General features: G+C 44.7%; 1 long non-coding RNA gene across 1 annotated transcript; it reads right to left on the bottom strand.

Moving 5' to 3' along the window:
- Nucleotides 1-311: 311 nt before the first annotated feature.
- Nucleotides 312-15,574, bottom strand: LOC144164953 (uncharacterized). The gene is made up of 3 exons (XR_013321266.1): nucleotides 15,412-15,574; nucleotides 9,006-9,204; nucleotides 312-746 (listed from the first exon to the last, which is right to left on the bottom strand). It is a non-coding gene; the product is annotated as an uncharacterized LOC144164953 (long non-coding RNA).
- Between the last annotated feature and the right edge of the window lie 526 nt (nucleotides 15,575-16,100).

Genomic DNA, 16,100 nt, shown 5'->3' with positions numbered 1-16,100 from the left:
CTGCAGTGGGCCGAGATAGGATGATGATGTTGGTGATGATGGATCCCCCTAAAAAACCGTTTGTGTGTTATAAAGGCTCTTTTCTGTGAAGTGGAGATTTCTCCTTTTCATTGAATGTCATAGCTCGTAATTCCCGGACTTCTTTGTGTGTATCCTACTTGAATTACTTCCAAATCACTCCGTTTCGCGGATTGTATTTGGCCTTGTAACTACAACCCACATATTCGTCATCATTGGTATTGAGAACACTACAACAGTAAGCACTCATGCAAGCGCAGTGTCCTTCTTATTTCTATATCGCCGCAAATGTGTTCTGCTGTGGTAAATGGCGCGTTTATTTACTGTGCCGTTACAATAGATTCTCCCTTAACAGTGATGACAAAATGTAAAAACTCGTGTTAATGCGGGCTTGTTGGCACATGCTTAGAGTTCGCAAAGACGGCACCAAGAAAAGGCGAGAAGAGAATTTACGCTGCGTCCCAGACTTTGTCTCGTCTCGCCTTTTTTTTGTCCCGGCCTAGCGCTGTTATCGACATTTAGCAATATCTAAACACGTGATGCAGCGGCTTTTTTCTTGAGAGGGGTAAATGACGTCGGTGGTCGATATCCATTTTGAGAAAAAATTTAAGCTCCGTGCTACGGCTCGCACTTCTTGTTCTTCGGCTCTGGGCCGTTCGAATTGGGCGCACACATATCTTGAAAATGCACTGCTTGGCAGCTGGCGTTCGTGTGTGCCAGCCATTGTTCTGAAACAAAATAAAAGCAATCAAAATAGGCAGACTAGGGAGTGGTTCCAACAAACGAATAATACATCACTGCTGTAGCTGAACAAGCAAAAATTGATTAGACAGGGAGATATGGCAGCTTTTTCTTTTTAAAGTATTCCTCGAATTATTGAGTGGAGAGGCTAGCATCCGGGCAATGACTCATTGTGCCCTTTCTATTGAAAGCGTTCACTTATCATAGCTACATGAGGAGAAGGTACGAAACGGGGGAGCCGTTTCGGAAACTGCATTTCCGAAACGGCTTGCTGTTTTTTTTTTTTTTTTCAAAAGGAAAATCAAAAGCGGTTGGCAAACCTCAGTAAAAAGAACAAATAAGGAATGCACTAGTGTCAACCATGTTTCGCTTTTGTCGCAATAAAAAGCGCTTCTTGCTCGACTAAAACACGCTCACGAACCTTTTAGGGTGCAGCCCTTTGTCACCCGTCTCTGGGTTGAGCCGCTTCGCCGTCGTGACCGAGAAAACGATCGCAAGACCGAAGAGGAAAATAAAATGCGAACAATGAAAGACCGACTAGTGAAAGAAAGCAAAGGAGGAGAGTGTCGCGGAATTGGGAGTGGAGGGCGGTTCGCCGTAGTGGCGCGAGCCAGCGCTCTCCGAAAGTGTGCGGTGGGGGAGAGAGGAGGGGGCAGTGCGCCGTGCCCGCACGAGGCGCTCGACGCCGCGACCCTTGCCGAAACATGAGAGGGTAATGCGCCTGCCTATGATGTGCGTTCGCTTAAGACGCAGTTCGGGGTCCCTTCCTGAGACGCACTTCGTGCCGCCGACGCAGAGGCTCATCATCGCTGCCGTCTAGAAAACCCACCAGTGAGTGCGGCCTCAGCGCACTGGTGCTGCGCCAAATATAGGAGTATACCGCAATCGTGAGCCAATTATGTTACATTAGAAACAATTGTAATGATAAGTACCACCACTCAGTGCTTTCTCAACCATGCGGTTTGATGCCATTTCAAAGCCATTTTATGCGCTGACAAGAGAACCATGAAAATGTTTTCGGTCGACCTGTATGCATCTCAACATCACGCAGACAAAACCAGAACGACCAGTTGCTGGTATTTTAACTTAATCTTGCTCTGGCGCATCGTTTTTCCTGTAGGCCTGAGGCTATACGAGGAGAACATCGGACTTATCCTGCACACTAGACTTTTAATGCGTAGCATTCTTTGCGGGTACCCCCACAGCCAGGACCGCATAACGCCCTGCGTTTCCACAAAAATGCAGATATCGCGGAAGTTCCACCTGTAATCGCTATAATATGGTAACTGGTCGCATGAAATTTTAAAAACTAAAAAAAAAAGCGGAAAATACGAACAATCACAGAAAATGGCGAAACGTGTAACGCCCTGCACTTCGACAATGATGCAGATTTCGCGGAAGTTCAACCTTTAATCGGAACAATAGCGTAAATACAGATAATTCGTAGAACTGAATTTTGAAAAACTAAACAATTAAGAAAATATCCAATAATTAAGGAAACTGGCGAACAGTACAACGCCATGCATTTCCACTAATGCAGATTTCGTAAAAGTTTACCTGTAAATAGTTATAATACCGTAAATGGAGATAACGGGTCGAACGAAATGTTGGAAAAGTAAAAAAAAATAAGAAAAATATAACATGTTACGGAAAATAGCGAACCGTGTAACGCGCTGCATTTCCACAATGTTAAAAATTTCGGGAAAGGTCGAAATGTAATTGTTAAAATAACGAAAATGGAGATAATTTGTCGGACAAAATTTTGAAACACTAAAAAATAAGAAAAATATGAAAAATAACGGAAAATGGCAAAGCGTATAACGCATGGCATTTCCACAATAATGCAGATTTCGCGAAAGTTGTGCCTGTTATAGTTATAATAGCGTACACGGAGACAACTGGTTGAACGAAATTTTTAAAAACTAAAAAAAGAAAAAGCTCCATCCACGCTGTGAAGGTGGTTATAAAGCAAAGCTTTAAATGACACCCGCAACAGATGTTCATGCGACGTCACTTAAATTTACACACGTGGCTTTACAAAGCGTGAAACCAGTGATTCTGCCAGCCGTTCCTGGAATTCGTCGGGGCAGCGTCCTAAACGTAGCAGCAGCGTCCGCCACGGCCAGACTAGAGCCGCGGACTCTTGAACTCTAACGCCGTGAGTCGGTCGAAACAAAACGGAGAGGAGCGTCTTTCGAAGGGTGAGACAGCGGGATCTAGCCATCCTGATGTGCTTGTTTGTGGCTACACCACCGCGCGACACAAGGGCAGACACCAAAAACAATTCGGCATGTTAGCTTATTGATTCCCATTTATACCGTTTTAAACTAGTTAGTTTAGTATGCTAGAGAATTGCGAGAAAGCTGAGGGAACTTTCATAATCGCTATTGATCAGAACGAGTTGCTACTTTCGCCTCGTGTAATGCCCCTTAAAACACAACCGAATTCGTATTCAGCAATTTAGAAAACCGACTCCCGTTCGTGGCAAGCAGTGGGCAAAAGGTAGCGTTTCTCAGGCAGCCGGATGTCTGTATGTAGTTTGTACATTTTGTTGTCCCGCCCTGCAAACCAATCCTTAACGTATAGTTGACGTACGACCACTTATTTCCGTCGGGTACGGGTTACCCTGGAGGAGCTTTAGAACAAGTTAATCAAGCCATGCGATGGCATCGTGCAATGGATGCTAAGCTGCGCCAAGACAGGCCCAAAACAACCGTCCCTAGATCAGACGAAAAAGCCGTGCCACCGCCGCCACAGCGAGCAGGCACTTCCACGCAAGGAACGCTGGATAAATTCACCGCGCGATGTGCAGTGTGCTCCATGAGAGAAACCCTCCGGCCCCTCCCGCCACCCTGCCCCCCCTTCCCCCCTCCGCCGCGTTGGGAGTTTGTTGTCCCGCACGCCACGAAAGAACCGTTGGCTGGTAGAGCTAGAAAGCTGTGGTTTAACAATTGACAAAAATATTCAAAGATTACAGAAAATGACAAAACATATAGCGCATGATATTTCCACAAAAATGCAGATTTCGCTAAAGTTCTACAAATAATCATTATAATAGCGTAAACGGAGATAATTGATCGAACTAAATTTTGAAATGCTAAAAAAATAAGGTAAATATGAAAGGATTACGCAACATGGCGAACCGTGCAACGCCCTGCATTTCCACAGTAATACAGATTTCGCGAAACCTCCAAACGTGATTGTTATAACAACGTAAATGGAGATTATTAGAGGGACGAAATCTTGAAAAAGTAAAAAATAGGAAAAATATTACAATGTTATGGAAAATGGGAAAACGTATGACGCAAGCCATTCCTGCAATGATGCAGGTTTCGCAAAAGTTCTACGTGTAATCGTTATAATACAGATATAATTGGTCTAACGAAACTTGAAAAAACTAAAAAACTAAGAAAAATATAAAATATTTACGGAAAATGACGAACCCTGTAATGCCCTGCATTTCCACATTAATGAACATTTCCTCAAAGTTCTACGTATATTCGTTATAACAGCATAAACGGAGATTTATATAAACAGCATAAACAGCAAAAACGGAGCATAAAACGGTCTAACGAAATCTTGAGAAACAAAAAAAAATAAGAGAAACATGAAATAATTGCGGAAAGTGGCGAACCGTGTGGCGCACTGCATTGCCACAATAATACAGATTTCAGGAAAGTTCCATTATAATAACGTAAATAGATATAATTCGTCCAACGAAATCTAGAAAAACAAAAAAAAATAAGAAAAATGTTACAATGTTACGGAAACTGCAAAACGTATGACGCAGGGCATTAGCACAATGATGCAGATTTCGCAAAAGCTCTACCTGTCATCGTTATAATAGCATAAATAGAGATCATTGATCGAACGAAATTTTGAAAAACTAAAAATAGGAAAAATATAACATAAGAATTGAAAATGGCGAAATGTGTGCGCCCCATTTCCAGAATAATGCACATTTCGCGAAAGTTCTACATGTTATCGTTATAATAGCGTAAATGGAGATAAATGGTCAGATAAAATGTTGAAAAAAAGAAAAATATAAAGTTATAGAATATTGCAAAACGTATAGCGCATGGTATTTCCACAATAATGCAGATTTCGCAAAAGTATCACCTGTAATTGTAATAATAGCGTAAATGGAAATAATTGGTCTCACGAGATTTGGAAAACATAAAAAAAGAAATAAATAGAAATACTTAAAATGGCGAACCGTGTAACGCCCTGCATTTCCACAATATGCAGATTTCGGGAAAGTTCAACCTGCAGCCGTTATTACAGAGTGAATAGAGATAATTGGAAGAACAAAATTTTGAAAAAAATTATAAATCCCCAAAATATAGAGCAATACGAAAAGTGGCAAACCGTATAATGACCTGCATTTCCACAATAATGCTGACTGTCTGGAAGTTATACCTATAATCGGTGTATTAGCGCAAATGAGAAAATTGTTAAAATATCTTCTGAAGTACTCAAAAAATAAAAATATTTAAAAATATTGCATAAAATAGCGAACCGTGTAACGCCCGACATTTCCACAATAATGCAGATTTCCCGAAACTTCCAGACGTGATCGTTATAACAGCGTAAATGAAGATAATTGGTCAAACGAAAGTTAGAAAAAACCGAAAAATAAGAAAAGCACAAAGGCATTGAGGAAAATGGCAAACTGCATATCGCCCTGCATTTCCAAAATATTGCAGGTTTAGGGAAGGTTTCACTTCGAATGGGTATAATAGCGCAAAACATCATAATTGGTAGGACAGGCCTTAGAAAAACCTAAAAAATTGACTAAAAATTTACTTTTAAGGCAAGCGGCATATGAATATTATGCATTAGTAGATAATTCTCTGAATTTCTGCAGATTTTTCACACCCTTTTCTCCCAAACAGAGTGTAGCGTAAGCGGGAAAAATGATTTTGGGCGCCCATTACAGCAGTTTTCTTGAATCTCAACACCCCTTTCATATCTGTACACCCTTTTTGTGTTGAAAAAAGGGTTTTGAGAAACTTCAACACCCTTAGTGTTTCGTAGGGTGTTGAAAGGGTGTGGAAAATGTGTCCAGCTTTTTATTGATTAACGCCACGCATGCATGTATGATTACCCTACGAAGTACAAGACATCCCCTCATACCCTCCTCCCCACCTCGTAAGAAATGTTCAAAAGCAAAAAAGAAATTGTTTGTGTGGAATGATCGCTCGTTTCCATCTACGTTGCGCCTCATTGTCCGAGGTCTGCTTTGGCACGTGAATCATCCTATCTTAACTTTTAAAATTAAGAAGTCTATGTATCTGTGGCGAAAAGGGTGTTGACGGACTGCAGCACTTTTGGCTTTCTGTAGGGTGTTGAAAAAATAGGTGTTCAGTTGCTAAAAAACAGTGGAGCAGGGGATATACCCCCAGCTTCGCTGTTTTTTAGCAACTAGCTTCTTGCGGTATTGCGAGATGTGGCGACGTCTTTCTAGGCTTCGATAAGTTTTGTTAGGTTTTGCAATGTTCTTGCTAGGCTGGGCTAAGTGCTGAGGCTAAGTTTAGCCGGATTTTACAAGGCTGTCCCAGTGTGCCCCCACACTAACAGCGCATCCAAGCTGGGTCGACATCCAGCTGTACTGTTTCTCGGTCCTTGCACCATCAGTGAACGCTGCGCCATTTTTTGCGTTTTCGAATTCTGAAGTACTGGTACATTTAAAATGGTATATTACGAGGTGCGCATAAGCATGTGCCTTATGTGCTCGCAATCAAACAGGCTCGAATGCCGGCTTCACTGTTTAAATACTCCATGTGGCGTGCTGCACCGTTTAAAGGCAGTGCAGGTCTTTTTCATGGTATTTTTGTGCTAACGCCACCGAAACTATCTCAAGCTTACACAGCTTCAGTGCTAATAAATTATGCCATTTCAAATTGCTTTGAACATAGTGAGGTACAAAACATCCCCCCGCTTTTAGAACATGTTTAGCCCACCCGTGTAGACAGGTAGGAAATACCTCCAAAGTTGGAGGTCACCTACACCCTTTTTCTCCGTTGGCGGTCTTTTCTTACACCCTTTTTCTTTACACCTTTTCTGTTAGCTTCCAACGCCCTAATGTCTAGCTTTACACCCTTTTGGGAAAAAGGATGTAGAAAACATTAACACCCAATTGTTGAAGAGTGTTGAAATGGCGGAAATATCTGTTTGCTATTTATTAAAATTCAATGAACTATTCAACATAATAACTACCTGGCAAATAAAAAGTTTCTGCAAATCCGCATGCTGATTTCTTTCGCTCCCATTAAAATGTATAATCCCGAATTAGTAGTAAAATATCTGGTTTTCGCGACAAGCCTACCCATTCTATCGGAGGGGGGTTCCTCTGCTAGCTATAAAAGCAAGAGCAAATGTGTTTTTAAATAAGTATGTACTCGTGGTAACCATGCATGCTGTTGGTTTTCTTTCTTAATTTAATTGCGCATGTTGAATGCGTCCGTAGTCACTCTGCGCGCTCGGCCAATCCACATTGCCACGCGTAGCTGCGCTGCCCGCACCCTTATTTTAGGCTGTTCAGCAACCTTCAACCCTTTTTAGTGTGCTCACACTTACATTCTTCTTTCATCCTTACATCCTTTTTTATTCAAACACTGTTTAGAGGTGTTCGCCATGAAACTAGATTCTTACATTCTTTTCTGCGAAAAAGGGGTAAGAAAGTTTAGTGGCAGGTGCTGGCGTGCAGCTCAACCCTGCGCTTCCCAAATGGGACTTGAACACCATTTTCACTAGACGTGCTACTGACGCCCGCTTCATTCAATTCGTTTTCGGTCACAGACTTCATAGCGCTGCGGCCAGCCATAGCATCACCGTTTGTGGCTTTGAGACTAAATATATTGGCGAAAGTGACCGGTGCAGCTGGATGAAGGGGTTTGTCAGGAAAGCAGAAACGAAGGGGTGGTGGTCCCCTGGTGTCCTCATGTCCTGGTTTCCTCAGCTCCATATTCCAGATTTTGCTACATGAAGTACTATGGTTGTGATCAGAATGCAGGCATTCAACGTCAGAAGAATATGTACTTTTATGGTGAAGCACACAATCATCAGCAAAAATACATATTGAAGCAGAAATATTACTAGGCAAGCCGTTAATATATATCACGAAAAGTAACGGTCCCAGCCCAGAGCCCTGAGGTACACCTTATCACAAAGGTACCTCAGGTGGGCACATTTGTTACCTTCCATCGCATAGATAATACCGCCTTGTTTGTTTAGCTCGACCAGTCTGCCGAAAAGGGGCATTGTACCCAAGCAGCCAGTGTCGCACACAACACTGCTCAGTGGGCTCCCCAAAGTTTGCGCCATGCCGAATCCCTGATTTCTGTTTATCGGGTTCAATTTTCTAGGTAAAATAATCCTTCTTTGCTAGCTGGCACTTCACTCTTCGCCGTGCCGTACTTTCTTCACCTTTGAGTCAGGTGCAAGAAGCGTTGGGTATCATGAAATGAGTGGTAATAGCTACCTTGCTTGCCATCATGACGTTGAAAATATGTTCGGAAACGACTTTGCAGTACGCTGTTTACTTGCCTCAACAAAATGGCAAATCAGAGAAACGCTTAACCGACAACCTCTCGCCTCCGTTAGGAGCGATGCTTTTTCATATCGAAAAAACGGTAATTAAGTGTCATTGCATTTTGCTCGGCATTTTACATTTTACTCGTGTACTACTCGGGGGCCTGGACAAGTTGTTACCTCTGTCAGCTGCGACACAATCATTCAAACCACCGAGAGCCTCCGCTTGATCGCTTCAGCAGCAATCCCAACAAGAATAAAAAAAAAACGCCCCCAACAGCACAGGCAGCTTGAGGCATGCGTATTATGCCAGATACTGAAGTAGCGCTTTTATGCGGTGAAGTAGGAACACCAAGGGCGTGGCCAAAAAGCTAGTACTGGGATTGGCAATTTTATGAGTAACTGTGCGGTTACGATTTCTTCAGTTAACGTCAGGCAAGAGGCACTAAAGTTTAGCCTTATTCCAATGCATGATATGGTGCACCGGCCTTCGTTTGTTGGTAGTTACTACAAAAAAGAAATTATACTGTAGGAGTTTCAAACAAGTATAAAAGTACTACTGTAAAGGTTAGCACAGTCTCCACAATGAAATGCGAAAAAAGCATTATGCCCCGTCACGCGAAAATGCAACATAGGCCTAATCGAGCGATTACCCCAAATCTGGGTGACGGCTTAACAGAGAGTAAAAATAAAATAAAATAAAGGGTACCAACCAGCAGCAAAACCAGCATTGCAAATATTCCTCGAAGCCTTTGCTTTTACAGTCTGCTTCTTCCTTAACTAGTACATGCTGACACTTCGGCTTTTTTGGAACTGGGTAATACATTAGCGCTCCAGGCGTATTGTTTCGTGTCTCAAGACAGTCTAAAGAACCTGGTTTGCAACTGCATCCAAAGGTCAGGGTTACCAGTCCTTAGTATAAAAGAAGAGAGAGAGACAGAAAAGACAGTATAGCATCTCCCAGTCCTGAAAAATTCAAATAAAATCATAGTAGCATGATTTTCACCACGCAGAATTAAAACCTTGTAATATACAACATTACCACAGAGACCATGTAGAAAACAGAGCTGCATTGGAGTAATTATATGCGAATTTGTTGCTGCACCTCGGTTAGCGTGCTTTGCACTACCCGCGACTGCATGCAACCTGATATTTGACGAATACAGTACGTATGTGGAAGGCGTGTTATGATGGTAATATGGGAGTTATGTAGGCCTTTAAACAAGTTTTTGTTTAAAACGTAGGAAACGTTGAACTGTGTGCCATGTAGAAATGTTGCGGTTGTGCCGGTGCCTTACTATGACATCAAACCACTCATTAACGAACACTCCAAGAACTCTGAACAAAAAAACACTGGGACACAACCAGAAAGCAAACGTCATGTAGTTAAACAATATATAGGCAGCCGAATAACAGAACAACACATATCCCCGAAAGTTGAACTTCGTCGTATAACGATAGTATGTTGTAAAAGAAGTGCCTCTGCCTCTCTGGTACCACACTATCATTATCAGGAGTTCATTGGATTAAAGGAATCATCGGGAGTGGTGTCGGCGGCACGTCCTTTTGTCTATATATTTTTGGTGCCGAAACCCGGCAACACTTCAAAAACAGGGGATGTCGTTGTGCTACAGAGAGCGACGTACTCTCCATGATCTTTGAAAGAGGCGGCCAGACGCTCTCCGTGTCTGTCCGAAGCCAAATCATGCACCAGGCCTCCTTTCCTGGCGCTGGATCTAGCGGCCGAGGGGAGAGGCAGCTCGACCTCGCTGAGGTCGGCCACGGGCAGGCCTGTGCAAAAGGTGGTGGTAAAGAAAACCTTTCTCCAAGAGGCATATCTTAAAAAGAACGGGGAGTAAGTGGGCTAGTTGGTGCATGTTAAATACATGAGGACCAGCACGAACTAACGGGGCGTAGAGTAAAGAGGCACCCTATTTTAGGACCAAATATTTCCGGCCGTTCCCAAATTATCTTTTATTCACTTTTTCTCTTACATAATGGCCCTATGCTCTGCAGGGATGCAGCCCCTACGTATAGTGTGACCCGCGCATGGCGATCACAGTTAAGAGAGCGCGCGTCGAACACAGATAAGGACGTCAACCTCGACGGGTCATGTTCCCCGTGACTGCGTATGCGATGAACAGTGGGCGCGAATAAAACCCTGTGTAGTGCCATCAAACCCTGGAACATGCGCACAATCCTCAGGTCTGGCTTAAAAACGGCGCTCACGAGCGCCGAGAGGGAGTGGGACAGAACAGCCCGGCTGTAGCGGACGACCACGATGGGAGTAGCAATGCGAACACCACCGGAAGCACGACGCCCGGCCAGCTCGAACTACCCAGCGCAGGTGTTAGGCGCGCACAGTGTAGCCAGGTACAAGGACTCGGACTTTGTTGTGTGGGTTGACCGACGCGCCGTACTATTTTTCTGCACAATCGGTGCAGTGCTTTATTCAGTGCCGCGTTGTTCAACCGGCCGTTGTATTTTACGCTGCTGTTTCTACGAACGTTGTTTTTCTTTGGTTGTGCCGGAATACACCGGTGATTTTTGTTTCTTGCGTGTTAGCGTCCTTTCGTCGGCTGCGGTTATGGTCAAGAACCCCTCGCACAAGGAGGAGGTTCCTTCAACACCATTTTAACATATCCACCCTTTAACCAAAGTACCGACCCCACAACTCCCACAAAACACAGACAAACATTTTTGGCGCTCTTTAGCCTAGGAGCCCTGGGCCTTCCATCAAAATCATCAAGTGCACGCCCTGCAAACCTGCCTAATAAACGCGGTGACCGTTTCCTGCGGTGGGCGTAATCCTGCAGACTTGCAACACCAAGCTTTTTGGGTCGATCCGTTTCAGCCCGTCGCATCTCGAAAAGAAATGTGGTTTAGGAGGTCCCGAGAGTCGAACCCGGTATCTTTACGCCTTCAGACCGCCAACCTAACCACTGGGCCACCCTAAAGGCATGAGGGGTACGGGGTTTGCAGCAGCGGGGAACAATAACATTCGCAGAGCTCTTCCCGTGGTCGGAATCGAACGTGGACCTCTCGCGTTATGAAACAGACGTGTATGCGATTGAAAGCATGTAACGCGAAGGCAAGAGAACCGTTGGACAGTGTACGGTAACAGAGTGGATCCCTAGAGAATGCAAGCATGTCGCAGGGCGCCAGAAAGTTATATGGGCAGATGAGATCACAAAGTTCGCGTGGATAAACTGGTCGCAGTTATCACAGGACCGCGATCACTGGAGATCCATGGCCGAGGCCATTGCCCTGCAGTGGGTGTAGACAGGCTGATGATGATTGTTATTATTTATTGCTCGATTAGACATCATCGTATTCCGGGAGCACAGCATTTGTTTTGGATTCCAAGTGCGACCGTTGGCTTTGGGCTTGTCGGCGGGATCTAGCGCATGGTAGCGTGGTGCACTTAGGGAGAGATGTGAAAGCGTGCGCAAGGAATGATCCGGGCCTGCCAGTCATGGAGAACTTTTTGGGGCAAGTACGAAAATTTGAGGTAAAGCAGGCGGGGCTCCGACTAAGGAAGAGAGGCCACCAGCTTTACTGTTGCTCTATCCGTGCACAGCTACTGCGAGGTGCGCGAATGATTTAGCAGAAAGCAAAAAAGCTTGTAGTAATAGTAAGTCAAGTGGCACCCTTTGAAAAACAAGCTTCTTGGACGCTGGGTATGGAACCAGCAGTAGTGATACCTTAAATGGCCTATAGCCTAGCCTAAATGGCCTAGGCTGAATAGCCTAGCTTTTCCCTTCGAGCCTCTCAAAAGCTTGATCCATTCAAAAAATAAACCAGTACGTTGCATTACGCACCTATATTTAACAGAATATTTTAGATACGCCTCCTTTTGCCTACAAAACTTCCTCGTGTTACTTTATTCAATCCGTTTCCCCTAGTGGCTACTACCGCACATTCTTTATTTACAGGAATTAGTGCACCCGACCATTACACCGTCTAATTAGTTATTAGTATTGGGTTGGCGATGCAGTTTCTGCCATAACATGGTTACAAGCTCACGGAAAACAAATTGGGATGATCTGCCTTGACTTTAATCAGCGTTGTGAAAGGTTGGCTTTTAAAGTTTTGAGCAGGCAGTGAATAAAAAATGGCTGCGGCTTAGCTCAGGTATCTCTGGATGTGCCAAGTGAAAACTTGGCTTAGCGTGTTTGTCTTGGTATCACTTGGTGAACCTACGATTGAGCTGCAATAATCGCACTATTCGTCCAAAGCCGGCCTTTGTATAATTGTATAAGATATGGTCACGCTTCCCTCGTTTTCATAGACGAACGGCCAGGCGCCGTTTGCCGACGGCGGCTTAAAGCCTCCAGTGCTGGCGCAACTCTCAGAGAAGATGGCCCGACCAAACTCTCTTCATAGCTAACCTTGTATGCACGCGGTGAGTATCGTGGTCTGGCGCAAACCAGCTGCGGAGAGCGCATGCGCCAAGCCGCGAGCGTCGGCGACAGCGGCCAAGTCGGTCGTTCTTGTTTGTGCATTGGGCGAATGAGGCCGTCCGGGGAGGTCGGTCAACGGATTTGGGCCCGGCGAGTCACGTTATGCGTTTCGAAGGGCCCGACCCAGCTGCGGTCAAATAAAGGCCAACTTTACCGCGATGATGAAACCGCTCGACAGGATTAATAGAGCTTTGTGTAAAAAGCTCCTCCGCATATCTTCCCGCCTATTTTCGGCGGTGCTAACTCGGGAAGTCTCAGCTCTGCAGTCTCACCTCGGCTATGCTAGGATATACGTAGCGTGAGCTAAGGTTCAGCAATCCAATCCAATCCAGTCCCGTCCAGTCCAGTCACTGCTACTCGCGCATGCGCAGCACGGCTCTCCAGAAGCCACGCTAAAGGGCTATCAAGCGGCTCCGGCGCAGGGTCAAACTTGGCTACTGCGCAACGGAGGCGCACAGCTGGGCACGCGCCAGCGCCAGTGAATCTGCCGCGGCTATGACGTCACTCCTCTGGAATGCGCAGACCGGCGAATGCGCAGACCCAATTCTCTAAACACCCGTACTGCAATCCAATCTAATCCAATTTAATCCAATCTAATCCAATGCTCCTCACGCTTGCGCAGCATGGTCCTTCAGGGTCCACGCGAAACTGCTCAACCTCGGCCAGTGTAGCTGCAATGTCCCGATAAAGCCCAATGCGCGTGTGCCTTCGTCAGGTATTTAGGCAGTGATTATTAATCACATTCGATTTCTGGTTACCGTGTGAACAAGTGCAGCATGCTGGCAGACTTTTGTCGAGTGAAACGGGCCCATGAAGCTGCCGAACCTGTTACGCTTTTTTGCAACCCCAATACCCTCATATGAGCAGCAGTATCTAGGGGTTCGCCATTCAATACAGGCATATTGGTATTTGCGACAACCAGCGTCGGCCCCTACAATTGGCGACTGACATGTAGGTGGCCTTTGTAGGGGACAGATTTAACCCAAAAATTGAGCATGAAATAATGCCCAAGGCGGTCTGTAGACGCACTTGTTGACGGTTCAGTTCATCGTGTACAGATCACATGTGTGAAGGAACGATCTGCAAACGTATACTGTTGCAGAGCAGCTGCGCAGCTGCTCTGCACAGCCGCTGTTAACACTAGAGCACTGTACTGGGCAGCACTGAAGCTTTGACCTATTTTAACTGCAGCTACCTTCTTATGTTACTGCGTCCAGCCACAATCCGTCGAATTGAATATTTTTGTTGATTGACTGATTGTGGGGTTTAACGCACCGACGCAACGCCGGCGATGAGACGCGCCGTAGTGGAGGGCTCCGGATCAATTGTGGTCACCTGTGGATCTTTAAGAGTGCGCCTAAATCTCGTACATACGGGTGTTTTTCCTTTCCGCCTCCATCACAAAAGCGACCACCGCGGCCGGGAATCAAACCCGCGTCCTTGTGCTACGCAGCATGACGCCTTAGCCACTGAGACACCGCGGCGGGTGAATATTTTTGTCTCTGTAAGCGTTTTTTTTTTGCTGGCGCCAATTGTACTTGAAAGGATAAAAGAGAATACGAAAAGGTATGAAGGAATGCGTGTCCGCACAGACCATCCTACGACGAACAGAGCGCCAGTTGCGACGCTCGGGGCAGTCAGCACAAGTGTGCTTTAGTGGTGGGGGTGACATCCCACTCTAAAGGCGCCATACCTGTGCGAAACGCTCTTGTTTTTTAAGCCGTGCTCCATTTGTGTATATAGAAGACAGATAACGAGAATAAACTTTAATCTCGTTATAAAATTTTGAGGATAAACTTTCCACCTTCACCAGAAAAATAACCGCGTCATTGTTGTAGCGACCAAGATTTTTGGGGCGTTATACGCTACTGATGAAAAAATAAAAAAATCACAGGAGGAATTGCATGGTACCAAACCTAGTCTTATGCGAAATTGTTCTTATTTTTGTTCTGAGTTTTAATGCATGAAAGCCGGGTGCAAATAGCATGGGCGAAAAAATTGAAAACACGAGAGCGGTGGCGATGAGGCGCTGAGAATTTCAGGGGTGGGCTGACATTATTCCAACAGAACCGAGTCCTTAAATTTATCGGAGCTGTGGCAGTAGGGCATCGCTAATAGATGACAAAAATGCCCTAATAATGCACAAGCAGCGGCTTTGCGAAGACAGCAATGCGCAGTGTGGTCACTACGTGGATCGTTTAATTAGCCATTCGTTTTAGGAACGAGAGGAGCCGCGTGTACGGAAAAAGTCACTTTTCAAGGATTTTTTTTTTCAACGATTTTAGTAAACATTTTTCGGTACATACACTTTGCACGTAGTTATTAGTACAGAAGGAGGTCCCAAAGTAAAACTGTCGGGGGGACCTACTTTGGCGTTAAGTAGCAGTAAGAGAACGAAAGCTTCTACTTACCAAAATCGTCACATACTTGATGCGTCAGATATTTTGCCATCATGGTATTAGCACAACACACACCTCTAAATGTGGAATAACACCTTGTAGGTGTAATGCCGCGAAGAAGGACTGACGGCGGAACAGCGTGAATATCTCAGCTGCCTTGTAGGTCTCTCTAAATTTCCGAAAAATACTGGCATTTTTATTCTAACGTAATATCAAAGAATTCCGCTGAAAAATCTTTGACTTTGCATTCCACTTACCTGCAAGAGGAGAAATGAAGATGAGGTATACATAAAATGGCGGCATAGTTCACGTTTATGCGGTGGTACGCATACACGCTAGATGTATCAGGGCTCTCTTGGTTGATCAAAACAATTTTCTAGCATGGTACAAATGCGAACTATTTTCTATTGTGTTTGCACATAGAGCCCTTGCTTTTGTATCATACGTTGGTGACGAGTTCAGGGAGGGGTGCATTTTACGTGCTTCGTTTTTTTTTTTTGCTGCTATGTTTTCTATCACGTATTTGTCGGCAGCAGCTGCTGCTGGTTTGTTTGTTCTCTGACGGGCTTTTCTGACGGGTTCTTCAATTCGAGTTTAAATGTGTCCATAGCAGTAAGTGGATTTGTATATTCCCATTTCCATGATATTAGATCTTTCCGGATTGGTTTATTTCCTGGCAAGAGCCTTTATTAGGTTCTCTGGTTCTCTGGTAATTGAAGAACTACAAAATTGTGACCCAATATTTATTTTTTTTATAAACGTTTATTTTCGCTGCGTAATATTGAGGGAGCAGAGCATAAAACGCCTGCATTGATGGTTATTGTCGGGGTACCTGATGTACCCAGACATCAGGTGGACATCAGGTGGATAACTCATGTACCCGGACATTTGATGGATGACTGAGGACTTGTTATTAATTCCTTCGAAAATGCATATACCGCCGACG

Source organism: Haemaphysalis longicornis, unplaced genomic scaffold (genome assembly GCF_048455015.1).
Source record: "Haemaphysalis longicornis isolate Haplotype H1 unplaced genomic scaffold, Haemaphysalis longicornis Haplotype H1 scaffold_14, whole genome shotgun sequence".
NCBI classification, from domain to species: domain Eukaryota; kingdom Metazoa; phylum Arthropoda; class Arachnida; order Ixodida; family Ixodidae; genus Haemaphysalis; species Haemaphysalis longicornis.
Note: the sequence above shows the minus strand (reverse complement) of the source record. Positions and strands in the feature narration are given on the sequence as shown.